The sequence below is a fragment of the Dama dama genome, chromosome 19 (genome assembly GCF_033118175.1).
Source record: "Dama dama isolate Ldn47 chromosome 19, ASM3311817v1, whole genome shotgun sequence".
NCBI classification, from domain to species: Eukaryota; Metazoa; Chordata; class Mammalia; order Artiodactyla; family Cervidae; genus Dama; species Dama dama.
The window spans coordinates 31,833,238-31,860,503 of NC_083699.1; the positions used below are offsets into that span (position 1 = coordinate 31,833,238).

A 27,266-nucleotide genomic window follows, 5' to 3' on the forward strand; every position below is an offset into this window, starting at 1 on the left:
TACTAATAAATGATTTTGGCAGAATTTACAATTTGAGAAATCCTTAATGCATATGAGAATTATCTGGGAAACTTTTAAAAGCTGTCGATGCCTAGGCTTCACTCCTGAGATTGATTCACTCAGTCTGGAGATTAGGCTTTTCCAAAACTTTTACACAATTTATGTACAGAATTATTTATAGTAGATTCCTTTCTGATAGCCCAAACTGGAAACAAGCAAAAGTGTCTAGCAATGCTAGACACTCTGCTAGTCCATGTTGTGGAGATGTGTCCATAACATGGGCTACCATTCAGCAATAAAAGGGAACAATCTACTGATAACATGCAGCAACTTGGATGGACCTCAAGGGCATCATGCTGAGTGAAACAAAGCCTAGCTCAGAGGTTTCTATACTACTCAAGGGAATCTATAGATTTAGTGCAATCTGTAGCAAAACACTCATGACATTTTCCACAGAACTAGAACAAATAATCCTAAAATTTATATAGAACCACAGAAGACCCAGAATTGCCAAAGCAATCTGGAGAAAAAAAGAACAAAGCTGGAGATAAAACCTTCCAAATTTCAGACTATACTACAAAGCTACAGTAATCAAAACACCAGGGCACCATGTATATTTCTCCAAGTATATACAATGGAGAAAAGATAATCTCTACAACGAATGGTGCTGAAAAGCCTGGAGAGCTCCCTGTGAAAGAATGAAATTAGAACATTTTCTCACCCATATATAAAAACAAATTCAAAATGGATTAAAGGGCGTCCCTGGCGGCTCAGTGTAAAGAACCTGCCTTGCAGTGCAGACGATGCAGGTTCAATCCCTAGTCCAGGGAGACTACATGCAGCTGTGACTAAGACTCAATACAGCCAAATAAATGAATAAATAAATATTTTTTAAAAGATAGATTAAAGATGAAAATGTAAGACATAAAGCCATAAAACTCCTAGAAGAAAACATAGGTAAGACATTCTTTGACATAAATCTTAGTAATCTCTTCTTAGATGACTCTCCCAAGGCAAAAGAAATAGAAGTAAAAATAAACAAATTGAACCTAATCAAATTTAAAAGTTATCACACAGTAAAAGAAACCATCAACAAAACAAAAAAATAACTTATTTATGGAATGGGAGAAAATATGACTGACGAGGGATTAATTAAACAAAACACATCAAAAGCTCATACAACTCAATAACAAAAAAACAACCATCCAGTCAAAAAATGGGGCAAAAGACCTAAACAGACATTTCTCCAAAGATGACATACAGATAGCCAAGAGATAGCCATAAAAAGATGCTCATCACCACTAATTATTAGGGAAATACAAATCAAAATCACAATGAAGTATCTATCACCTCACACTGATCAAAATGGCCATCATCAAAAAGTTTATGAATAATAAATGCTAGCGAGTGTGTGGAAAAATGGAACCCTTGTACATTGTTGGTAGAAATGTAAATTGGTGCAGTCACTATGGAAAGGAGTAGGGAGTTTCCTCAAAAAACCAAAATAGAACTACCACACAATACAGCAATTCCACTCTTGGTTATATATCCAAAGAAAATGAAAACACGAATTCAAAAAAATACCCACACCCCAATAGTTTAGTTCCGTTCAGTTTAGTCACTCAGTCGTGTCCGACTCTTTGCAACCCCATGCACTGCAACACACCAGGCTTCCCTGTCCAGCACCAGCTCCCAGAGTTCACCCAAACCCATGTCCATCGAGTTGGTGATGCCATCTAACCATCTCATCCTCTGTCGTCCCCTTCTCCTCCTGCCCTCAATCTTTCCCAGCATTAGGGTCTTTTCAAATGAGTCAGCTCTTTGCATCAGGTGGCCAAAGTATTGGAGTTTCAGCTTCAACATCAGTCCTTCCAATGAACACGCAGGACTGATCTCCTTTAGGATGGACAGGTTGAATCTCCTTGTAGTCCAAGGGACTCTCAAGAGTCTTCTCCAACACCACAGTTCAAAAGCATCAATTCTTCGTCACTCAGCTTTCTTTATAGTCCAACTCTCACATCCATATGTTCACAGCAGCATTATTTAAAATTGCCAAGATATAGACCTAAGTGTCCACCAACAGATAAAATGGATAATGAAGATGTGTTATATGTACACACACACACACACACACACACACACACACACACACAGAATACTATTCAGCCAGAAACAAAGAATGAAATTTTGCAATTTGCAACAACATGGATGGACCTAGAGGGTATTATGCTTAATGAAATAAATCAGACAAAGAAAGACAAATACTATATGATATCACTTATATACGGAATCTAGAAAATAAATCAAATGAATGAATATAACAAAATCAGAAACAGACTCCTAGAGAACAAACTAGTGGTTATCAATGGAAAAGGAGGGAAAGGGGGAGGTAATATTGGGGTGGGGGATTAAGAGGTACAAACTACTATGTACAAAACAAGTAAGCTACAAGGATATATTAGAATAAACTTAAATGTAGTACAGTGTAATCTTAAAAAGTAAAATAAAATTTCACAAGGGAAAAACATTGCATAGAACTATAAACAGGCACAAGCATGCACAAATGAGTGGAAATAAAGCTGGTGAAACCTGAATAAGTTGTGGATTGCAACTTTTGATATTATACTATAATTATCTAAGATGGTACCATGGGAAAAACTGGGTGAAAGGTACACAGGGTTTCTTGGTACTATTTTTGCAATATCTTGTGAATTTATATTTATTTCAAAATAAGAAAGAAAACTCTTTTGCACCCAACACCTTGGATCCTAAGGGCATTAGGCAGAATGAGGAAAACAATCTCAAAAGGCCACATATTATTGTATGATCCCAGGTATATAAAATTTTCAAAATTAAAAAAAAACAGATGGAGCATAGATTACTCACTTTCAGAGGTTAAATGTTAAATGGGAGGAAAGGGGTGCGTGTGATTTTGAGGAGGTGGCATAAGGGGGCATCTTGATGGCTATGGTATAGTTCTGTATTTTGATTGCAGTTATAGTGACAGGAATCTCCATAGGTGATAAAACGCCATAGGGCTATACAAACGCACTGTATCAATTTCCTGGTTTGGACACTGTACTAAATTTAACAAAAACTTTAACCACTTGGAGAAACTGAGTGATGGGTACATAGGACCTCTCTATATTGTGTGTGCAACCTCCTATGAATAGTTTTCAAAAAATAAGACTTCCAGGTGACTTATGTATATCACATTTTTTAGAAATACCCCTTTTTTGTTAACTCTGTTAGAAATATTAAATAGAGACCTCCCTGGTGGTCCAGTGGTTAAGACTTCTGTGCAGGAGTCACACGTTCAATCCTTCGTTGAGGAAGTTCCATGTGCCACACGGTTCAGCCAAAAGTTAAAAAAAAAGAAATATTAAATGAAAAGGAACAGAATTATGATCTGCTCAGATTATTCATTCATGGGGTTCTCAAAGCAAGAGTGCTGAAATGGTTTGCCATTCCCTTCTCCAGTGGAACACGTTTTGTCAGAACTCTCCACTATGACCCGGCCATCTTGGGTGGCCCTACACAGCATGGCTCATAGTTTCACTAAGCTACACAAAACCAGACATGGAACAATGGACTGGTTCAAAATTGGGAAAGGAGTATGTCAAGACTGTATATTATCACCCTGCTTATTTAACTTATATGCATTTCACGTTATGCGAAATGCTGGGCTGGATGAAGCTCAAGCTGGAATCAAAATGTCAGAGAGAAATATCAATAACCTCAGATATGCAGATGACACCACCCTTATGGTAGAAAGCAAGAGAAACTAAAGAGCCTCTTGATGAAAGTGAAAGAGGAGAGTGAAGAAGCGGGCTTAAACTCAACATTCAAAAAGCAAAGATCATGGCATCCAGTCCTATCACTTCATGGCATATAGATGGGGAAAAATAGTAAACAGTGACAGACTTCATTTTCTTGGGGTCCAAAATCACTGCAGATGGTGACTGCAACCATGAAATTAAAAGACGCTTGCTCCTTGGAAGAAAAGCTATGACAAACCTAAACAGCATATTAAAAAGCAGAGAAATCACTTTGCCAACAAAGGTCTGCATAGTCAAAGCTATGGTTTTTCCCATAGTCCTGTACAGATGTGAAAGTTGGACCATAAAGAAGGCTGAGTGCCAAACAATTGATGCTTTCCAACTGTGGTGCTGGGGAAGACTCTTGAGAGTCCCTTGGATGACAAGGAGATCAAACCAGTCAATCCTATAAGAATCAACCCTGAATATTCATTGGAAGGACTGATGCTAAAGCTGAATCCCCAACACTTAGGGTATCTGCTGTGAACAGCCAAGTCACTGGAAAAGACCCTGATGCTGGGAAAGATTGAGGAGGAGGAGGAGGAGGAGAAGGAGGTGACAGAGGGAGGAGGAGGAGACAGGAGGAGAAAGCGGTGACAGAGGATGAGATGGTTGGATGGCATCAACTCAATGGACATGAGTTTGAGCAAACTCTGGGAGATAGTGAAGGACAGGGAAGTCTGGCGTGTTGCAGTCCACGGAGTCACAAAGAGTCAGACATGATTTAGCGACTAAACGACAAGATGTCAGGTGAGTAAGCAAAGACCAATTCCTGCCCAGAAGGGAGCACCACTACACTGAAATGTAGTACCACTTAAGTGAGATGCTTTTGTTAATATGTATCAGAAAACTAATCATTAATCTACTTGTTTTCTTTTATTTCCTTACCAAAACAGTAGTAGCAACTGCTATCACAGGAAAGCATTATGAGGTTCCAAGTTGTTCTGAAAAATGAAATATATTTGCAAATACAAGCAAATAAAATCTATATTTTTTTTTACAAATATTTCCATAATCATCAGGTGTATCTGCATTGGGAGGAAAGGTCCTAAAGACACTGAACTAAATGTCACAGAGGAGAGCAATGCTAGAGAATAATGAGAACTGCTAGGAGCCATCTCTAGCTAAGATATGTCTGCTAGTAGCCACACATCTCTCTAACTCCTCCATTCCCCTGCCTCTCACTCCACACTCATAACTGATCCACAGTGAGGGCAATGATCCAGAAGCATAGAGAGAAAACAGGAGAGAGAGAGAGAGCACCTATCCACCGTCCTTAGTTATTATGATTTTTAAAATAATGTGTTACTTATATCAAAGTAATATATGTACATATTTTTTAAGTTAAATTGCTTTATTAGGCTTCTTATATAACAGCACTAGTCTCCTGCTTCAGCCCTCCCCATACCCAGTTTCTGGCCACAAAGCAATCCAACTTTTTTGGACCTGATGCTTTCCTATGTATTTTTTTTAATAGCTTCCTTTTTTTCCCTCTGTATTTCTAAACAGCACAATTATAGGGGAACGTCATTTTTCAGATTGTTATCTTTTATTGGCATTCTGCTCTTAATAGGAAGTGTTTAGATCTCTTGCTCCTCCATCTATTTCCAGAGAACACCTTCCCTCCACCACACACACACACACACACACACACACACACACACACACACACACACACACACACACACACACACTCCCTAATACAGATTTTTGGCTAAATATTTAGTATTTTTAACAACATTGTAAATAACTGTGACTCTCATCTGAGCCATTTCCTTTCTCATGAGCTTGTAACTTTCCTTGGAATTAAATGCTTCATTAGGCATAACCTTCTAATTCCTTTCAAGTTCTGTGCCAAACTGCTTTAAAAGATAGCTGGTACTCTACTGGGTAGAGTACTATTTACTTACTTATTAATTTTCAAGTGTAGACATGTCTGGAACCCTCCACCTTCCTGCTCTATCTGGGTAATTTTTATCCTAGGCCTGCTACATTAGGGTGCTCTGGAATTTTTCCCATCATCCTGGGAACTCACACCTTTCTCTTATGTTATCTCCTTATGTGTTTACTGAGGTCCTTATATTCCTTTCTGATTTACTTACTTTAATGGAGTGTGTTCTCCAGAGCTTTTGAAGAAGAGCACATTGGCATAAGGATTCTGAAGTCTTTATCTTCTACCCTCACATGTGATTGGTAGTATGTCAGGTGTAGAATTCTAGATTAGATTCCATTTTCCCTTGGAATTCTGAAGGCCATGCTTTACTGTGGGCCAGCTTTCCTCTCCTCTGTATGTGATCTGTTCCCTTCCCAAACTCAGAGTTTTTTTTTTTTTTTAATTAGTTGTAGGCTAATTACTTTACAATATTGTAGTTGTTTTTGCCATACATTGACATGACCAAACTCAGAGTTTTAGACTCTTCTCTTTAATCACAGTTTTCTAAAACCTCACGATGCTTTTGTTTTATTTCATTCATTTTGCTAGGCACTCAGTGAACCCTTTCAATCTGAAGACTCAAGCACTTCTCTTCTGAGACATCTCCTTTATTTTTTCCCCTTGATTAACTTCTCTCTTTTCTATTCTTTTTGGAACACTGTTATTTGGATATTGGACCGGCTCAAATGATTTTACTTGCTTATATTATCTGTCTTCAGTTCTCTTTTTTCCTACTTTAGAGATGTCTTCAACTTTATCTCCCAAAGCTTCTATTCACTTAATAGAATTTTTTTTCTACAGCATAAGGAATTATAGCCATTATTTTATAATAACTTTAAGTGGAGTATAATTTATAAAAATATCAAATCATTATGTTGTACTCCTGAAACTAGTACTATAAATCAACTATACCTCAATAAAATTTTTTTTTTACTTTAACTAATCTTTTTATTTTCCAAAAGCTCTTCCTTAATTGATGAATATTCCCTTTAAGAGTATTTTTTCCCTCCTTTCATAGATTCAATGTCATGTTTTGCTCCTTGGATTATCTCTTTTCTTCTAAATTTTTTTCATGTTTCTTTTATTTTCTCTTTCATGTTAAATGCTTTCCCCAGATCTCTCATGGTCCTTGGGTGCCATCCATATGTAAGAGTAAGGCACGAAAAAGCTACCTGGAAGCTAAGCGTGGGCTTCACTATAAAGTGATCAGGCTGGAAAGTAGCTATTTCCCTGGCTGCTCACATTCTCTACTGCCAACATCTGTAAGTTTGTTTTCCTTGGTTTCCCAAGAGAAGAACCATCCCATTTCTAAGCCTGAAAATCAATCTTCTGACAGCTGTGTGAGGGAAAGAGGCTGGAGTCTAACCATTAACTCTGCAAACTGCCTCAGTGCCCACTCTCAGTAAGACCTCCCTTCCTTTGCTGTTTCTCATGTTTCCCAGTCCAGCCTCTGGGTCAACCGTTCTGAGGAGTAAACTTTTTCAGTCTTCTATTGAGCCAGTGAATTGGAGCTTGGCTATGTAAAGAAGCTGAAGCTCTAACACTTTGGCCACCTGATGCAAAGAGTCGACTCATTGAAAAAGACCCTGATGCCGGGTAAGATTGAGGGTACGAGGAGAAGGGGGGTGACAGAGGATGAGATGGTTGGATGGCATCATCAACTCAATGGACATGAGTCTGAGCAAACTCCAGGAGATCATGAAGGACAGGGAAGCCCGCGTGCTGCAGTCCATGTGGTCACAAAGAGTCAGACATGACTGAGCGACTGAACAACAAAAACAACATGCAAAGATGAGAAAAAATTCTAGAGGTTTGTCTTAGTCCACTCAGGCTGCTATAACAAAGATATCTTAAACTGAATGCTTTAAACAACCAACATTTGTCTCTCACATTTCTGGAGGCTGGGAAGTCTAGATCAAGATGCTAGCAGAGCCCCACAAGGACACACCCCAGGATGGCACATACTATGGATCCACTGCCAAAGATCTTTAAAGGATGTTTTAGTAGCTGAACTTGTGGGCATTTTTGAAGCATATTTTTTGCTTAAAAAGATGAACACAAGCGAAGATGTCAGGCAAATAAAGAGCAAGAAATTTCTCTTCATCTCAGAAGTTTACTACAAATCCACTGGACACCCTGAAATGTACAGAATCTGAGAGCAAGGTTAAGAAATGGCTGAACAACAAAAATTAGGAATTTGACCATCAATCAAAGTTTACCCTATTTCATAGTATCAGGCAAAATTAAAATTCTGAAGATGACATGAATGGATTTTAGAATATTTAAGGTTAAATGTAAATTCTAGTTAAGTCAGAGGCTTTGTTCTTTGGACTAACTGAGGAAGCTGAGGGAAGGTTTGTTTATCATGTTATAAATAGAGTTTTGTTTACTATTCAAAATTAAGTGGTGGTTCTCCTTTAAAAAAAAAAAATGCCAGCAGATTTGGTATCTGGTGAAAGCCTACTTCCTGGTTCATAGATAATATGTTTTCTCACACTATGTCCTCACACAGTGGAAGGAAGGACAAGGAAACTCTCTTTGACACTAATCCCAAAGATAAAGATTCCACTCTCATGGCTGAATCACTGCCAAAAGGCCCTACCCACTAACAATATCATGTTGTGGGTTAGGACTTACTAATAAACATATGATTTTGGAAGTGAAGTAAAGTTGCTCAGTCGTGTCCTACTCTTTGCGACCCCATGGACTGTAGCCTACCAGGCTCCTCCATCCATGGGATTTTCCAGGCAAGAGTACTGGAGTGGGTTGCCATTTCCTTCTCCAGAGGATCTTCCCAACCCAGGGATCAAACCCAGGTCTCCCACATTGCTGGCAGACGCTTTACCGTCTGAGCCACCAGGGAAGTCCTAACAGGGGGACACAAATGTTCAGTCCATAGCAAGGTCTTAACTGCCTTCTTATGTTTCATTTTCACACAGACATTTTCATATTTTCAGTCTCACTCATATCTGTGCCTGTTGGGCTTACTTTGAGCTTTCCCAGGATATTGCTGTGAAACCTGGCTTGCTCCTTGAAGTTACCCACTTACAGGCAGTTAGATCTGAGAAAGTGAAAAAGTCCTGCTGGCAATCAGACTGTGATATCCCTCCAGAACATAAACAATGTTTCCAAGGGACATGAACAAGGTCACGTAAACAGCATTTCTGTATAAGGCCATGCCACAGACCGACTAGCCATCTTTTCTTCTAAGTGCTTTCCTACCAATGATATTCCTGGTCTGCTTTCTTCTTTCAGTTTTTGGAAGAAAGATTTCTGAGATATCCAACTGCTGAAATGTCCCCATTTCTCAACAATATCCCACCCAGAAATGGCAGTTCACATCCCTCCTCAGAATCATGCAGCAAAAACCCAACCCTAAAAGAAATTCTTCCCTGGTGGGAATGCAAACTGAAACCACCACTATGGAGAACAGTACGGAGATTCCTTAAAAAACTGGGAATGAAACTACCATACGACCCAGCAGTCCTGTAACTGGGTGTATGCCCTGAGGAAACCAGAATTGAGAAAGACACATGTACCCCAATGTTCACTGCAGCACTACTCACAACAGCTAGGACATGGAAACAACCTAGACACACATCAACAGATGAATGGATAAGGAAGTTGTGGTACATATACACAATGGAATATTACTCAAGTATGAAAAGGAATGCGTTTAAGTCAGTTCTAATGAGCTGTGTGATCCTAGAGCCTATTATACAGAGTGAAGTAAGTCAGAAAGAAAAAAGACAAATATTGTATATTAACACACATATATATATGGAATCTATAAAGATGGTATGGGCAATCCTCTGTGCAGAGCAGCAAAGGAGACACAAACATAAAGAACAGACTTTTGGACTCAGTGGAAGGAGAGGGTGGGACAATTTGAGAGAAAAGAATTGAAACATACATATTACCGTACATAAAACAGATAGCCAGTGAGAGTTTGATGTATGACACAGGGCACAAAGCTGGTGCTCTGTGACGACTTGGAGGGATGGGGAGGGAGGGAGGTGGGAGAGGAATTCAGGAAGGAAGGGTCACACATATGCCTATGGCCGATTCCTGCTGATGTATGGCAAAAACCATCACAATATTGTAAAGTAATTATCCACCAATTAAAATTAAAAAAAAAAAAATTCTTTCCCAATTCTCCCTTCCTGAGATGCTTCTAAGAGTCCTCTGGGCTGTGTCCTCCCTTGCCACAGAAAACCAAACATAACTTTGTTTAACTCCAGGTGTGTCCCTGATCATCTCTGTTGGGTGAACATTGACAGAAATCAGCTTTCTGTGGTTTGTTAAGCCCTATGTATCTATTTTCCAGGTTCTAAAATACTGTTGGCCTCTCTCTCTGGGGTGGCCATAAGTTGGATCCTCCTCTTCCACTTGCTGTAAACCAATACTCTAGTGCCTAAAATTAAAATTAAATTCAGATTTCCATCACTTGCAACAAGTTTCTGAGTGTGTTAATGGCAAAAAATCCCGGAATGAATAAATCTGAGATAGCATCTCTCATGCTACATGGATAAGCCATGACTTTGAATGCTGAGCATATGTGTATCTCCGGACCAAGTCCTTCTACAAAGTATCACATGTGCCTAACAAACTCCATCTGTATGTCAAATTCAACAACTGTTGTTGCTGTTCAGTGGCTCAGCCACGTCCGACTCTTTGTGACCCCGTGGACTGCAGGGACCCCAGGCTTCCCTGTCCTTTACTATTTTCCAGAATTTGCTCAAACTCATGTCCATTGAGTTGACGATGCCATCCAACCATCTCATCCTCTGTTGTGCCCTTCTCTTCCTGCCCTCAATTTATCCCAGCATCAGTTTTCCAATGAGTGGGCTCTTCACATCAGGTGGCCAAAGTATTGGATCTTCAGCTTCAGCATCAGTCCTTCCAAAAATCAGGGTTGATTTCCTCTAGGATTTAACAATATCAAAACCCAATTCATTCTCTTTTGCCATCACACTTGCTCCCCTTTCTGCATTCTCTATGCCAGTTAATCTACCATTTAATCAGTCACACAAGCCAGACACTGGAAACTCATTCTATATTATTTCCACTTTTTCATCTCCAAACATCCTATCACCATGTTCTGACAAATTTACCTCTTAAATACTTCTTGAATTTGTCCAGTTCCTCTGTCCTTAACACTGCTGCTCTGTTTCAAAGTCTTTATCATCTACCACCTAGAATAATACAGCTTCTGTTTTCTCTACCTCCTGGGAAGCAACCCTTATTTCATACTGCTGTTGCTAGAAGTTACCATTAAAATGCAAATCTGATGTTTATGCTACTACTTATCAATGGCTTCCTCCTGGCTACAGGATAATGTCTAAGCTCCTTATCAAGACAAACAAAACCCTCCTGGGCCTGGTCCCTGTCCATTTCTCCAGTCTAAAAACACATCCAACTTCAAATTTCACACTTTATCCCAGAAATACCAAATCTGTTGTTTCTCTTCCCCTTTGGATATGTATTTCTTCTGGCCAACAAACATCCCCATCTTTGTAACATGACTGATTCCTACTAATCTTCCAACAAGCCCTGCCTGCCCTGCACTCCCCAGCTCAGATAACATTTGTCTGACCCAGAAAGTTTCTCACGGCCGGAGGCTTTCTTTTTTTCTACTTTGTATTTCCCAGTGAGTAGCACACACACAGGCACATAACATGCATTCTGTAAATAATTCTTCTCACTTAAAAATAAAATGCTATATGATATTTTTTGTAAGCCTCACAGTAACCACAAAGGAAAAACCTGTAGTAGATACACAGAAGATCATAATAAAGGAGTCAAAGCCTACTGCCATAAAGAGTTATCAAATCACAATAGAAGACAGCAAGAGGGCACTCAAGGAACAAAGGATCTACAGAAAGTCAGAACACAATCAACAAAATGGAAATAGGAAGTCCCCACCTGTCAATAACTACTTTCAACATAATGGATTAAATTCTCCAATCAAAAGACACGGAATGGGAGTTCACTGGTAACCTAATGGTTAGCATTCCACGCTTTCACTGCTATGGTTTGGGTTTGATCCCTGTTCAAGAAACTGAGATTCTCACCTCCTTTTTTAATCCTTCCAACAGCCTTCCATGTTGGCTGTGAGTCAGGCAGAGTGATTGAACTCTGAGACCTGGGCCTCGGTTCCCCATGGCCTGTCACGGAGCACGCACGCCCAGCGCACGCCCAGGGTGAGGTGTGCACCCCCAGCATGGGTTCTCGCTCTTCAAGCATAGCTTTGACCATCACATTCACTTTGTCCTAGTATGTCATTCTTAGCTTTCTGCTTTTATTTGTAAATAAAATACTTTAGGAATTCCCAGGATTCGAGCCCTATTCAATCCACAGCCTCCTGCCACTCCTCCTGGGGGTGTCCTGCTTTGGCTGACACTGAGCCTTTGGCAAACGTGAAAGGGAACACCTACTTCTTGAGCCTGGCAAGTCCCGTAAACACTCAGGTGACATTTCTGTGGTGATGGCATTGAGGCAGTCACGGCGTTGTGGGGGCCAGGGAGGAGCGTGGCGGTGCGTCCTGCCCGCCTCCGGGGACCAGCACGCTGGCCCCCCATGCCTGCCCTTGCTCTCTCCGGCAGAGGCCACTCTGCAGGGGGCATGCGTGCCAGCAAGCGTGACGTGCAGCTGCGTGGCCTCGTCAAAGTCACAGTGTCTTTTCTGTCATTCTAGTTCCAGGGGCTCTTCCGTGAGGACGACAGGCATCCGGAAAGTGCTAGGTCGCCACTTTGGGTGCTTACTGTCTCTGCCTTGTTTCGGTCACTGGAAATCATAGAGAATTTTAGCTTTTTGGTCCTTGGTAAAACCTAGAAGACATTTGTGATGTTACAAAATGGAAGTTTTGGGGGTTTGGGGTTGTTTTTTCTTTTCTTCTTCTTTTTTTTTAATCTAAGAAGTTGTGGATGTTGTTAATCATTTAGCAGTTGAAATAAATGTAGAGAAACCGCCCCCCCCCAAAAAAAGACACAGATTCTGAGAGCCACATTCCCACCCCTCCAACCAAAAAAAGACAAGGAAGGGATGAATGGATAAAAGAAACCCAGTGATGCGCTGCCCAAAGAGTTTCAGTTTAGCCTTAAGGACACATACAGGTTGAAAGTGAAGAGATGGAAAAAGCTATTCTAAACAAACAGCAATCAAAAAAAGAAAGCAAAGACAAATTCTAGCAAAAATAGATTCTAAGCTAAAAATAGTCAAAAGAGACAAGTGTTATTATATAAAGATAAAAGCATCAATTCATCAAGAAGACACAGCAATATTAAATATTTATGCACCCAATATCAGAGCACCTAAATATATAAAGCAAGCACTAACTGAACTAAAAAAAGAAACAGCAATACAGTTATAGCTGGGGAATTTCTCTTTAAAGAATTCAGCAAAAATTGTTTATTGATGTATAGGTGATTTACAATATTGTATTAGTTTCAGGGTACAGAAAAAAATGATTCAATTATATTATTGTAGATTATTTTCCATTATAGGTTAGAAGATATTGAATAGGGTTCCCTGTGCATTATAGGTTATAAGATATTGAATACAGTTCCCTGAAAATCCTTATTGCCTGTCTATTTTAAGTATAGTAGCTTATATCCGTTAATCTCATACTCCTAATTTATCACTCCCCCTGTCCCTTTCCCTTCTAGTAACCATAAGTTTGTTTTTCTATGTCTGTGAATCTGTTTCTGTTTTGTATATTGACTCCTTTGTGTTATTTTTTAGACTCCACATTTAAGTGATCTCATATTTGTCTTGGTCTGATTTCACTAAGTATAATAATCTTTAGGTCCATCCATGTTGCTGCAAATCGCATTGTTTCATTCTTTTTATGGCTGAGTAATATTCCATTGTGTATACATATATCTATTTGTTGCTGTTCAGTTGCTCAGTTGTGTCTGACTCTTTGTGACCCCATGGACTGCAGCACACCAGGCTTCCCTCTCCTTCACCATCTTCCAGAGCTTGCTCAAACTCACGTCCATTGAGTCAGTGATGCCATCCAACCATCTCATCCTCTGTCGTCCCCTTCTCCTCCTGCCTTCAATCTTTCCCAGCATCAGGGTCTTTTCTAATGAGTCAGCTCTTCCGATCAGATGGCCAAAGTACTGGAGCTTCAACTTCAGCATCAGTCCTTCCAATGAGTATTCAGGGTTGATCTCCTTTAGGATGGACTGGTTTGATTTCCTTGCGGTCCAAGGAACTCTCAAGAGTCTTCTCCAGAACCACAGTTCAAAAGCATCGACACTTCGGTGCTCAACCTTCTTTATGGTCCAACAGTCACATCCGCACATGACTACTGGAAAAACCATAGATTTGACTATATGGACTTTTGTCAGCAAAGTGATGTCTCTGTTATCTATCTATATGTATATCTAGATATACATATAGATAGATATCACTTCTTAATTCACTCATCGTGGATAGACATTTAAGTAGTTTCTATGTTTTGGCTATTGTGAATAGTACTGCTATGAACATAGGGGTGCACGTATAATTCTGAGTTACAGTTTTGTCCAGGCATATTCCCAGGGATGGGATAGCTGGATCACATGGTCATTCTAATTTTAGTTTTCTGCGGAACCATACTGTTTGGAAAGCAGTTTTTAAGTTGGACACATTTCTGTCTCAAGTTGGGATTTTGTTCATAAGGAAGAAGGTTAGATATATGTATACAGGGAACTGAAAATCTCAGTCTCAATGATTTTAATTTTAACCTCTAATTTTCAGAGGTCCTTACAGAAATCAAAATTAATTAGCCAAAGAAACGAGAAATGTTAATAGTGATAAGCTTAGAAAATGTGACTGAATTACCTGTTGTTTAGTTGCTAAGTCGTGTACAACCCTCGCAACCCCATGGTCTATAGCCCTCCAGACTCCTCTCTCCATGAGATTTCCCAGGCAAGAATACTGGAGTGGGTTGCCATTTCCTTCTCCACTGAATTACTTCGTTGTACTCAATAATGTTTTGTTTTTCCTTGAAAAATTAGACCTCTCAATTAGTTTAATATTACAAGCCAGATAAATTAACAAAAGCTCAGTAACTTCTCTCTCCCACCCCATAAACCTGGCTGTTGTGTTTTGTAAGTCTTCCTTCTTTTTGTAAGCTAGCAAAGACTAAGAGATGCAAGATTCCTTAAGGTGCAAATTTTTGGAGTTTTATTTGTAACAAAATTTAAAATATTTGAAAATTTTTAAAAATGTAACTTCATCTTCCATAATCAATAAAAGAAAAAAAGTGGGAAGTGGGTTTTTCCAGGTTAATTGTAACTAAAGAAACATGACAAGTAGGCTTGACTATAGACCTTGCTTCAATCTTGTTTTTCAGCAAACTGAAAAAAGGACATGTGTGAGACAGAAATTTGTGTCTTTGATGACATTAAGGAATAACTGTTCTTTTTGCTAGGTATGAAAATGAAATGTGTTTACATAAGAAGATGTCCATATTTTATAGAGAATTGTGTAGGAGTAAAATACCTGGGATTTCCTCAAAAAGCTTGAAAAAGAAAAAAAAAAGAAAGGAGGGAGGGAAGGCAGGATAACCAAAGGAAAAAAAAAAAAGACAAGTAGTATATGGTTTAGTAATTATTGAAAATGTGATGATGAGTATATGAGGGTACATTTATTCTTCTCTCTATTATATACATTTGGAAAATCTATAAAAGAAAATATTCAAGAAAAATATCCAAAAGACAAGCAGATTAAAAATGGAAACAATAAATTTAAGTGAGATTACTGACCAAGTAAACTATCCTTTGAATATGCCAAACCTCATCATTTTTAAGAGTGAATCAATGATACACAATCCATTAAAATTCTCAAAGGGATTTTACATCTGTAAAGCACAGAAAAATCATGATCTACATTCCTTTTGATGTTCCTCTTTAAATCATTTTTCTTTTCTTAATGACTTCAAAGTACCTGAAAATCTTGTAGCTTTAAGGGTAACTGAGCTAAGCTTGTTTTGATGTTACCCTTCCCCTTAAGACTTCACATCAGTTTTCCTATTTCAAAACAGATTTAACATTTCAAAACATATTTGAGGGGGAAATTGAATATGAGAGGAATGCCTGGTAAATAATCTTTACTATTAAACATACTTTGAACACATAAAATGGACTAAACCTTGTACAAATATTTACACTGCGTAAGGATTTCATGCATCCTTTCCTTTTGTGCTTCATTCTTATAGTAAATGTTAGGTGATCATTCTGTCAGCACTGTGCCAGGCAAGCTTTAGGGATTAGCAGTCAACGAGACAGACATTTCTTACCTTCACTAAGCATACAGTCTACTGAGGAAGACCCCAGAGAATTCCTAACCACTTCTGCTAGGAGGTGGTGTTTTACTGTGATTAGCAACCATTATAAATAATCATATCTTTTGATTTTTTCACTCCCATTGCCAACAGGAAAAGCAATGCTAGTCAGTTTAGGCTAATCGAAGTTTGAAACAGGTAAACTCTGGATATTCCTGATCATCAAAAGTGATGCCGTGTAGGGCCCTGTGGGGCTCCTGGGAACAGAGTCTTTCTGGGCCCCCGCCCCCACTTCTTTGATCATAGGAAACAGATTTCATTCAGCCTTCATGACCTTCTTTGAGTTCCAATGGGCAGATTCAAGTAGTTATTAATTAAGGAAGGGAGGGGACAGGAGACCAGGAGAAACACTGAAGAGCAGACTTGGGGCAAGGACCTGTTTCCCCAAAATGGATGCACACAGCAATGTGTTTGAGTTGTTTTGCACAAACTGAAACCCTCTCTAGGTGGGAGAAGTTAACGATGATGATGGTATGCTACCTACAAACATGTAGACACCAGATGAATTGGACCTGAAGGTTGGCAATGCTGATTCCTACTTACCTCACCACTAACCCACCAGAAGAATATCCGTAAACTGATCACACCCTCTTGGAAAATATAAACCTTCTCACTATCTTCCCCAAGGGAAGGACACATGATTTTGAGGGTGTCTCCCTTTGCCTGGCAAAGCAATAAAGTTATCCTTTTCTACTTCACCCAAAACTCTGTCCCAAGATTTGATTCATTGGAGTACAGAGAAGCTGAGCTTTTGGCATCAAAAGCAGCTCCCATAGTCACCATTTAGAATGTGGTACCACTTGGTGTAAGACATGAGAAAAGCTACATGAAAATACTGCAAGAAAATTATAGCTCTAACTGATTTATATAGATTCTCAGTGTGGCCTGATAAGATTGCTACACACTTGGTGCACCTGGCAGTCCCACGGATCTCTCTTTTGCTTCAACAGTGTTTGGATGGAACAGACGGAGAGATGCCTTTTGTTCCAGCCTCTGACTACCCTCCAACCTTTTTTTCCAGTTGCAACCTCTGGAATCAGCCACTCAGCTATCCTTGGTCACCAGGACCAGCCAACACCATTTTTTGAGCTTAATTCCTCATTACCAATCAACCGTGAGCTCCCAGATTCGCCAGAATTATTCTACCAAGGTGGAGGCCACCATCAACCATCTGGTCAACCTACATTTGGCCTCCTAATCCCATCTCTGTCTGGGGTTCTATTGATACTTTGACTGCAAGGACGTGGTTCTGGAGGACATGAGCCACTTTTTTCATGAATTGGACAAAGAGAAGCACAAGGACACCAAGGATCTCTTGAAAAGGCAAAACCAGCACAGCAGCCGCACCCTCTTGCAGAATGTGCAAATGCCGTCTCAAGACAGTAGGGTAAAACCCAGAACACTATGGAAGCGGCAACTCTCTAGCAGAAGAACTTGAACCACCCTTTCAGATCTGCATGCCCTGGGCTCTGCCCCTGCAGGCTCCCACCTTTGTGGGAAAAGCTACTTCCTGGAAAAGCAGATGAAACTCATCAAGAAGATGGGTGACCACCTGACCCACCTTCACAGTTCTGGCTAGACCCCAGGCTGGGTGGGCAAGTATTTCTTGGAAAGGTTCACCCTCAAGCACAACTGGGCTTCCCAGGTGGGGCTAGTGGTAAAGAACCTGACTGCCAATGCAAGAGACATGAGATTCGGGTTCAATCCCTGGGTTGGGAAGATACCCTGAAGGAGGGCATGGCAACCCACTCCAGTATTCTTGCCTGGAGAATTCCATGGACAGAGGAGCCTGGCGGGCTACAGCCTATGGGGTCACAAAGAGTCGGACACAACTGAAACGACTTAGCATGCAAGCACAACTAGGAGCCTCCAAGCCCAGAAGCCTTTGAGGAGCCCCTCTGGTGTTAGGACTTCTGCCTGAAGCCCCCCTCTGCAGCCAATAGGCAGTTTTGGATCCCTGGATCCAAAAACCTGGATCCCTCTCCCAAGCCTTGGACCAAATGCAACGGGTGTATAAATTTATCCCTTGTCTTAGTCAGTGATGAAAAATGATTCTTCTATAAGAAATTATCCCCAAAACTTATCAACTTAACACAACAAAGGTGTGTTTCTTGCTCTTGTTACATCTGCTTTGTATCTTGATAGCTCTCCAGACAGAGGAAGAGAGGGCTAGAGAAGCAAGCACCAGAAATGAACTGCCTCCCAGTAGGACTAACACAGCATGTCGACTGACATTTCAATGACCAAAGCAAATATATGACTCTACCCAACTTCAGTGGGATGAGGGGTAAAATATATGCCTTAGTGTAGAGAGCACCAGAAATTGGGAGATTGTTGACATTAGTAATGCCCACCATAGACCTAAACAATCATTGAGTTTTCTTCCCAGGGATATCAAATATACTTTCTTACTGGGGAAATGCTTTTTTCATCCTCTATTAATCTCAATTTCCCTTGACATGGCTTAGCCTCTTCACAGGAGAGTCATCATATTCCAGTGTTATTTAATTACCTATCTCCTCTAATGTAAAGACTAGCAAGGTAATGACCATGTCCATCTTGCTTATACTGTATCCCCAGAACCTAGCACAGTGCTGAACATAAGGTAGATAAGCAGAGAATAATTTTATTGACGCTTTATGCAAGATGCTGTGGTAAGCAGGGAGATGGAACAGATTGGAAAATAACAAAACCAGAATTCAAAGCCTGTGAAGAGATGATATGATAAACAGGGATAAAGACAAATTTTGTCAGGACAGAAGCTTATGAAAATTGGGGGGACCAATTTAAGAAAAAGAACAAAATTATAAATGCAAAATTAAGTACCTTATCCTAGAAGAGGTTCATGCAGTGGCAGGGACTTGAAGCTTAAAGCTTCACCATTTCCACAATAAATGCATCTTTGACGCTAAGAGGATAAATGCACCAAATGCTATAAAATCTCAGAAGAGTGATCAGAGATCTCTGCTAGGAAAAAATCAAAGATTTCATAGAAAAGAGATAAAGTGCAAGCTTGATCTTATAGATAGAAACAAAGTAAGGGAATTGCAGGTGGAAGAAACATACTGAAACACACAAAAGAGAAAGAGTTAGACCTATCTAGTTCAGTCGTTCAGTCATGTCCGACTCTTTGTGACCCCATGGACTGCAGTACACCAGGCTCCCCTGTCTAGCACCAACTCCTGGAGCTTGCTCAAACTCATGTCCATCCAATCGGTAATGCCATACAACCATCTAATCCTCTATGGTCCCCTTCTCCTCCTGCCTTCAATCTTTCCCAGCATCTGGGTCTTTTCAAATGAATCAGTTCTTCGAATCAGGTGGCCAAAGTATTGGAGCTTCAGCATCAGTGTCTATCTATGGAACAGTGAAAAGTACTGTGCTGTTTAACTAATGAGAGGTTGGGTGGGGAAAGCCTTAAAGGCTAGTGGTTCTCAGAGTGTGATCCTACACCAGCAGCAGCATCACCCAAGAACTTGTTAGAAACGCTTGATTGATGCTTTTGAACTGTGGTGTTGGAGAAGACTCTTGAGAGTCCCTTGGACTGCAAGGAGATCAGATCAGTCAATCCTACAGGAAATCAACCCTGAATATTCATTTAAAGGACTGATGCTGAAGTTGAAGCTCCAATACTTCGGCCACCTGATGCGAAGAGCCGGCTCATTAGAAAAGACCCTGATGCTGGGAAAGATTGAAGGCAGGAGGAGGCGGGGACAACACAGGATGAGATGGTTGGATGGCATCACTGACTCAATGGACATGAGTTTGAGCAAGCTCTGGGAGATGGTGAAGGAGAGGGAAGCCTGGTGTGCTGCAGTCCATGGGGTCACAAAGAGTCAGACACAACTGAGCAATTGAACAACAACAGGCTCCATCTCAGACTTACTCAATTAGACACCCCTGAGCTAGAACACAGGGCTCTATACTTTAACAATCACCTCCTAGTGACGCTGATGCAGTTAAAGTTGGATCGCCTTAGGAAGTTACTTGAACATCAGATGAAGTTATTCTCAGAAATTTTTCAGGCTGTTATACAAAATGGAGAGAAATAAGAAAAAAAATTATGTCAGAGAAAAAGTTTTCCTCATCTTACATCACATCTCACAAAATAAATTACAGATCAATTAAAAAGTTAAAGTAAAAAATGCAACCAGATCTTGTGTAAGAGAAAAGGTTATTTCATAGTAAGGCCAACAATAGAACTTGTAAAGGAAAAGATTAATCGACATGATTTCACAGCAATTTTAAATGTTTGTGCCACTAAAGAAATTAAAAAGTAAAAACAAACCAGGAAGAAACACACGTAACATATATCTCAGATAAAACGTTTAAAACCTTAATTTTTTTAAAAAAGACAAACTTAGAAAAATGGGCAAAAGACATAAACTGATCCTTCACAAAAGAAATACAAATGGCCAAGAATCGTATGAGAAAATATTCAAGTTTACAAAAAAATAAAGTGCTCAGGTTTTTGGCAAATTATGCTCAGAGCCTGAGATTCTTTGCCAGTAATTTATTTTACAGAAGCTCACTGTGGGAATTATCTTATTATTCACAAGCCAATAGAAAACAGGTTAATATCTCTTAAGTCAATGAAGAAACATACTCCAAACCAAAGATAGATTCATTACACTACTGTCCCAGGCAGAGAAGAGGTGAAAGAAATAAAGTCCAAATTTAGTTGAGGTGTACCTTTTCTATGAGCTTGTTCTCAGTAGAGTCGGCTTAGCCAACAGTGAGCTGATGTCCAGCTGCCGCCAGCGCGAAAGGCTCTGGAGGCAAGAGCACGACGCTAGTGGAAGCAAGGCTTGGCAGGCAAAACCACCTCCTCTTTCCCAGGCCCGCCGCCTGGTTTTCATCACTGCAGGCAAAGAGGAGCCTTAAAAGTGGTTCCACACCACCCCCTCGTGGCCTCCACCGCATCTGGTCAAGAAACAACCCTCCCGGAGAGCGGGGAATGAAATTCCAGAAACCTGCGTCAATTCCCTATTCCGTGCCATAACTAACTATACTAGGATTAAAAGGTGCTTCTAAACCTCTTCGTACTTTATTCAGGCCATGGCAGCATTCGTAAATATTCATTTGGGCTGAGCACACACATAAACGTTATGAGATTGTAAAAATTGAGCCTCACACACTAGCGTCTCTTTCGAAGATGATTTTATCTCCTGGGAGTTAGCTGATGGGGTCAGAGTAAAGTCTATGATTATTACTATCCGGTGGTTGATTGGTTAATATGTGATAACCAAGAAAAGCACACACACGATGAAAGAAAAAAACACGGATTGCAGTCCTACTAGTGACCTTGGGCACATGATAATCCAGAAGGGCCGCATCATCCACTTAACAATCATTAATGAATAAAACCTAGTCTCTACACCCTCACAAGCTCACTTTACTAATTCGTAAATTTGGAGTAACAACTTTAACTCTGTCAAAAACATTAAAAGCGTGATCACACCCCGTTCCCAAGTTTATCTATGCTTACTCAATTTAATCTTCTCTACATCTGCTCCTAGAAACTCAAGGTCAGAAAAAGTGAAATCATTTAATCCAATGGGCCATAATTTCACATTCATTCCACCAACATTTTTTGAGGCAGGGAATCCAGATAAAGACTAAGAATGACCCGCGATCTTTTAAATTTCCCCTCCTGCCCTGCGAACGGCTGCCCTTTTCGTCCCCAACAGGCGGCATTCCACGCTTTGAGGTTTGAAATGCCACATGCCTTGCCTAACCGGACGAAGACCATTCCGGCGTGTCCCCAAGGGGGAATTCAGTGGGAAAAGGGCGTCTGGCGCGCGTTGCTGCTCCCACTTCCTCTGGGCGGGAGGGAGAGTCGGGCGCTGGTGGCGGAGGGAGCTCCCTCGGCAGCCTCGCTAGGAGCAATTCTAGAGGGTGGAATCACCCGCTCTTTCCGGGACGCGCGGCACCCCTCCCGGAAGGCACCCGCGAAGGCGCGGAGCCGCCTGCAGGGGGCGCGGGCCGCCGGGCCCCCCCCCGGGGCTGGAGGCCGGTGGTCCCTCCTAGCCCGGGAGCGAGGCGAGGCCGCGCCGCTCGCTCCCTGCCCCCACTCTCACCTCGTCACCTCCCCGCCCTCTCGGCGGGCCCCTGAGGCGTGCGGCGCAGGCGCGGAGCGCGGCGGTGAGTGCGGCCGGGGAGCCTGGGCCCGGGGCGTCGCAGGCTGGGCGTCGGGCGCGCGGGGAGGGAGTGGGGCCGGCCCGGCGGAGCGCTGGGGAGCTCGAGGACCAGAGAGGCGGCGCCGCCCGCGCGCGCCTGCGGGCAGGGCTGCGCTACCCCTCCGCCCGCGCTCGGGCGTCGCGGCCGCCGCCTCGCAGCTGCGCTCGGGCTGGCCGGGCGGGCCCCGGGGACGGGTGAGTGTGAGGGCGGAGCGGCGGCCCGGTCGCCGCGCTGCTGCAAGGGCCGCGGGCGTGCGGGCGCAGCTTCCTGCGGGGGAGGGCAGGGAAGGCAGGATGGCGCCTTTAAAACAGAAACCCTGCCTTCGTTTTCTGGCGGGACGGCGCGGCCCTCCCCCATCCCGAAGGCAGTTCCCCCCCCTGCGGAGGGCATCTCGGCCCCGGCTGGCCTCGGTCCCCCGCTGCCTTTTTTCCGAATGGTGCCTTTGGGGTCGGGACTTGGGACACCTGGCTTGTCGCCGGGCCCGGATGGGGCCAGTACGTGGCGCGCGGGTGGAGAAGCCAGGTCCCGGTGGCTCCTGCGTGGCCTCTCTGGGCCGCGGGCCCCTATCCGTGCCACGCTGGCCCTCAGGCCCTGCCGCCTGGCCTGGTGACCCTCCGGCGGCGCATCCTTTGCCCGCGCCGGGAGTCGGCAACCTTCTGGCTCTTAAGTCCCCAGCCAATACAGTCTAAGGCACTTAGGAGGGTACTTCTAACCCGTATTATTTTGTTTTTCAGTACAACCTAGGGACAAGAGAGATTTGAGGCAGTTTATCTCTAAGCAAAGAAATAAAGCAAAGACTGACACTAAATGGGACGTGTGGTGGGTTCTAGTTCAAGTTTCCTGCAGCATTTCTGTGTTTTCATTTCTTTCAAAATCTGGAAAACATATACTTGTTTCAAAATGAGGCTGGGGAAGAACATGCTTCTAAAACTCTTTAGTATAAAACCAACTTTTTATTGTAAATGCTTGTCTAATATATATTTACATTGCGTGAAAGGTCTTAAAAAGGTTGAACCCTTTGATACAAGTGCTGCCTGCCAGTAGGGGTCTGCCAATCTGTATTGTGTTTTGTACTTAGACGTTCTTATTGTTGAAAAAGTGACATTGGAAAGATGTCTTCTAAGTTGCTTTTTTTTTTTTTAATGAGTGTTTTGGATGGCATGGTTAGCTTTTTTGTAAATTTAAAGTATGTATGAATCCCTCAGCATGAGAAAATGTCTACATGTCTATACTTTAAAATGTTTAGTCGCTAGGCCTTGTAGAGCTCTTTTGCGACCCCATGGACTGTAGCCCACAAGGTTCCTCTGTCCATGGAATTTCCCAGGCAAGAATACTGGAGTGGGTTGCCATTTCCTTCTCCAGGGGAGCTTCCCAACCCAGGGATCCAACCGGTTTCTCTTGTGTCTCCTTCACTGCAGGCAGATTCCTTACCACTGAACTACCAGGAAAGACGATGTTAACAGTGTTTTTTCTGGATGAACAGATTCTAAGTGATTTAATTATTTTCTTTTTTCTTCTTATTTTACTACAGTGACATATATTAATTTTATCTGTAGTTGTTTTTTTTTTTTAATAAAAATTAAAGCAATTTTTTTTAATTTTTTTTTTTTGTATTTTATTTATTTTTTTTTTTTGGGGTTTTGTCATACACTGATATGAATCAGCCATAGAGTTACACGTATTCCCCATCCCGATCCCCCTTCCCACCTCCCTCTCCACCCGATTCCTCTGGGTCTTCCCAGTGCACCAGGCCCGAGCACTTGTCTCATGCATCCCACCTGGGCTGGTGATCTGTTTCACTATAGATAATATACATGCTGTTCTTTCAAAACATCCCACCCTCACCTTCTCCCACAGAGTTCAAAAGTCTGTTCTGTACTTCTCTGTCTCTTTTTCTGTTTTGCATATAGGGTTATTGTTACCATCTTTCTAAATTCCATATATATGTGTTAGTATGCTGTAATGTTCTTTATCTTTCTGGCTTACTTCACTCTGTATAATGGGCTCCAGTTTCATCCATCTCATTAGGACTGGTTCAAATGAATTCTTTTTAATGGCTGAGTAATATTCCATTGTGTATATGTACCATAAGTGAGGAAGAGGACTTGAGTGAAAAATTGCATGTTCAGAATCTTCCCATTAAAAGAGGAGGACTAGAGAGCAAATGTGTGTATGACATCCTTAGGTAAAAAGCCAGACTTCATCAGGGCAGTTATACACACTAAAGGCACAGAAAAACATTTGCTGAAATGAAGGGTGGTTAGCATTTTTGGTCTTGAGTGGGCATTTTACCATCTTGCTTAAAGGAGGTTGGGTAAACTTTTGGATATTGTTCAGCCCTATGTAGGAGTCAAACATTTCCTGATCAAGGTAATCCTGTTCTTTTCACCTGACAGTCTGAATCCAAGCCAGCTTGCAACATTAATTCTAATGCCACGCTTGGTTTCCTTGCTTTTTTGAAAGAGTTTGAAGTGTTTAAAATGCTTGGCTGACAGTTTTCAATATTCCATCTGATACTTGTAAAACATTTAGAACATGAAGTATAAAGCTTTCAGCTGTATAAATTCTGTATAAAAGAAGTGTTAGAAATAAGTCTTAAGATTTTAGTTTATTACATAACTTTGAAAACAGCTGTTTTTTTTTTAAATGCACTTGATGGGGTGAGCTCAGGGAATGCTATTTGCGTTGTTAGATGAAGCATTATATATGTTGACACCATTTCTGCAGATATGGTTGTCAGTTTCTTTGAGTGATTCCCCCACCCTCCTCCCAGTTAGTGGCTGACTAAGGACTGGGAGCAAGATATAACTTGCTGGTGACTGTGATTATAAATGAAGATTTAATCACACAATTGTAAACCCAGAAGTCAGAAGACACACTTTTTCATCGCTGGCTCTTCTACTTAGATGACTTCACTTTCAATGAATTTGTTTCCTCCTCCAGTAAAATTGGAGTAGATTTGATAGTAGCCCTTCTATCTACGTCACAGGATTGTTGTGAAAATCAAATAAAGAAAATTGGCAGTAAATTCAGCAGCACTTTATGTGTATGATTACATTATGTATGGTGCTGATAATTTGTCACTGTTTAGTAAATAAGTCGTGTCCGACTCTTGTGATCCCATGGACTGTGTATTTCCCACCATTCTCCTCTGTCCACCGGATTTCCCAGGCAGGAATTCTGGAGTGGGTAGCTGTTTCCTTCTTCAGAGGCTCTTCCCGACCCAGGGATCAAACCTGAGTCTCCTGCATTGGGAGGTGGTTTCTTTACCACTGAACCTCCTAGGAAGCCCAGTATTGATATACCCAGCACTTAATAAAGCAGCAAAAATAGTATGTGCACCTCAAGTTCCCTACTGCTAGAATTGAGATGAGAAATAACGATGCCAAGTTCTACCTACTGTGTACCTGTATCACCTTGGTGATAAGAAAAGAAGCTTATAAGTTCACAGAAAAAACTTTACAATGCATTTTTCCCCTGACATTCCTTATTTTCCCACTTCTATAGTAGAAAGAACACTAATCTGAAATGGAGGAAAGAGTTCTGATTCTAACACTATTGCTTAAGTTGGACTGATCACTTTATCTCCCTATTTCTATAAATAAAAGATTAAAAGCATAGACTTGAAAATCTGTGTTCAAGTTAGATCTCTGTTCAACCCTGTCACTTATTTACTATTCCTCTGATTTAAGTTTATGCCTCAATTTTCTTATCAGTTGTTGTTTAGCCGTTATGTCCTGTCAAACCCTGCAATGGCTCCTTTGTCCATGGGATTTTCCAGGCAAATACTGAAGTGTGTTGCCATTTCCTTCTCCAGGGGATCTTCCTGACCCAGGGTCCCAACCTGTGTCTCCTGCATCTTCTACAGTGCAGGCAGATTCTTTACCACTGAGCCACCTGGTAAGCTGGAGAAGGCAATGGCAACCCACTCCAGTACTCTCGCCTGGAAAATCCACGGGGGTCGCTAAGAGTTGGACTCAATTGCACGACTTCACTTTCACTTTTGCTTTAATGCATTGGAGAAGGAAATGGCAACCCACTCCAGTGTTCTTGCCTGGAGAATCCCAGGGACGGGGGAGCCTGGTGGGCTGCCATCTATGGGGTCGCACAGAGTCAGACATGACTGAAGTGACTTAGCAGCAGCAGCAGCAGCGCCTGGTCAGCCCTCTTTATCAGTAACAACGGGTAGATAATGGTGATTTGGAGAGTGTGTTATAGATTTTTCTAATCATGTGTGTGAGTCACTCAGTTGTGCCCGACTCTTTGCGACCCCGTGGACTGCAGCCCACCAGGCTCCTCTGTCCGTGAGATCTTCCAGGCAAGGATACTGGAGTGGGCTACCATTTCCTTCTCCAGGGGATCTTCCCAACCCAGGGATCGAACCTGGGTCTCCTGCACTGCAGGCAAATTCTTTACTGACTGAGCTACAAGGGAAGCCCTTTCTAATCATAGGTTTAAATAAAAAAGTATGTTCACAGCCTGGTACATAATTGGTGCCCAATAAATGATCATTATTCTTCTATTAAGTAATCTATAAGGAGGATTTAAACAGTTTAAAATCTGTAATTTGGGAATTCCCTGGTGGCCCAGTGATTAGAACTCCATGCTTCCACAGCAGGGGGCACGTGTTCTATCCTTGGTCAGGGAATTAAGATCCCACAAGCCACCCCAGTGCAGCCAAAAATGAGAAAAAAAAAAAAGCCTGTACTAATTTGTCAGCTTTCATTATATTGGCTTTCATTGTGACTGAATAAATTAATGGCAGGAGAAGGAGGTTCAGTCCCTGGGTGGGGAAGATCCCCTGGAGTAGGATATTGCAATCCACTCCAGTATTCTTGCCTGGAGAATCCCATGGACAGAGGAGCCTGGCAGGCTACAGTCCATGGGGTTTCAAGAGGTTGGACTCAACTGAGCACACACAAATAAATTAATGAGGTTTATATTCCTGTGTATTTATTTATGTTCCTTTTTTGATGTTAAGATAGTTTTAGAAGGTAAA

At 41.6% G+C, this 27,266-nt stretch overlaps 1 protein-coding gene and 1 long non-coding RNA gene across 7 annotated transcripts in view; one reads left to right on the forward strand and one right to left on the reverse strand.

Annotated features, from left to right (window-relative positions):
* LOC133073333 (uncharacterized) lies at window positions 1-22,252 on the reverse strand. Of its 2 annotated transcripts, none has more exons than XR_009696952.1 (4): window positions 22,168-22,252; window positions 20,780-20,948; window positions 20,026-20,113; window positions 1-3,322 (listed from the first exon to the last, which is right to left on the reverse strand). It is a non-coding gene; the product is annotated as an uncharacterized LOC133073333 (long non-coding RNA). The 2 variants fall into 2 exon arrangements; XR_009696953.1 differs by lacking the exon at window positions 1-3,322 and adding an exon at window positions 12,105-14,068.
* ZNF639 (zinc finger protein 639) overlaps window positions 22,081-27,266 on the forward strand; it is an 18,423-nt gene continuing 13,237 nt past the window's right edge. Inside the window, exon 1 of one of the 5 annotated variants that reach the window (XM_061166622.1) lies at window positions 22,081-22,231. The gene's annotated coding sequence lies outside the window, so the exon portion shown is untranslated. Of the gene's footprint in view, window positions 22,232-22,417; window positions 22,462-22,722; window positions 23,087-24,233; window positions 26,168-27,266 lie in introns of those variants that run through there. The other 4 variants (XM_061166626.1, XM_061166625.1, XM_061166623.1 and 1 more) reach the window with 4 other exon arrangements.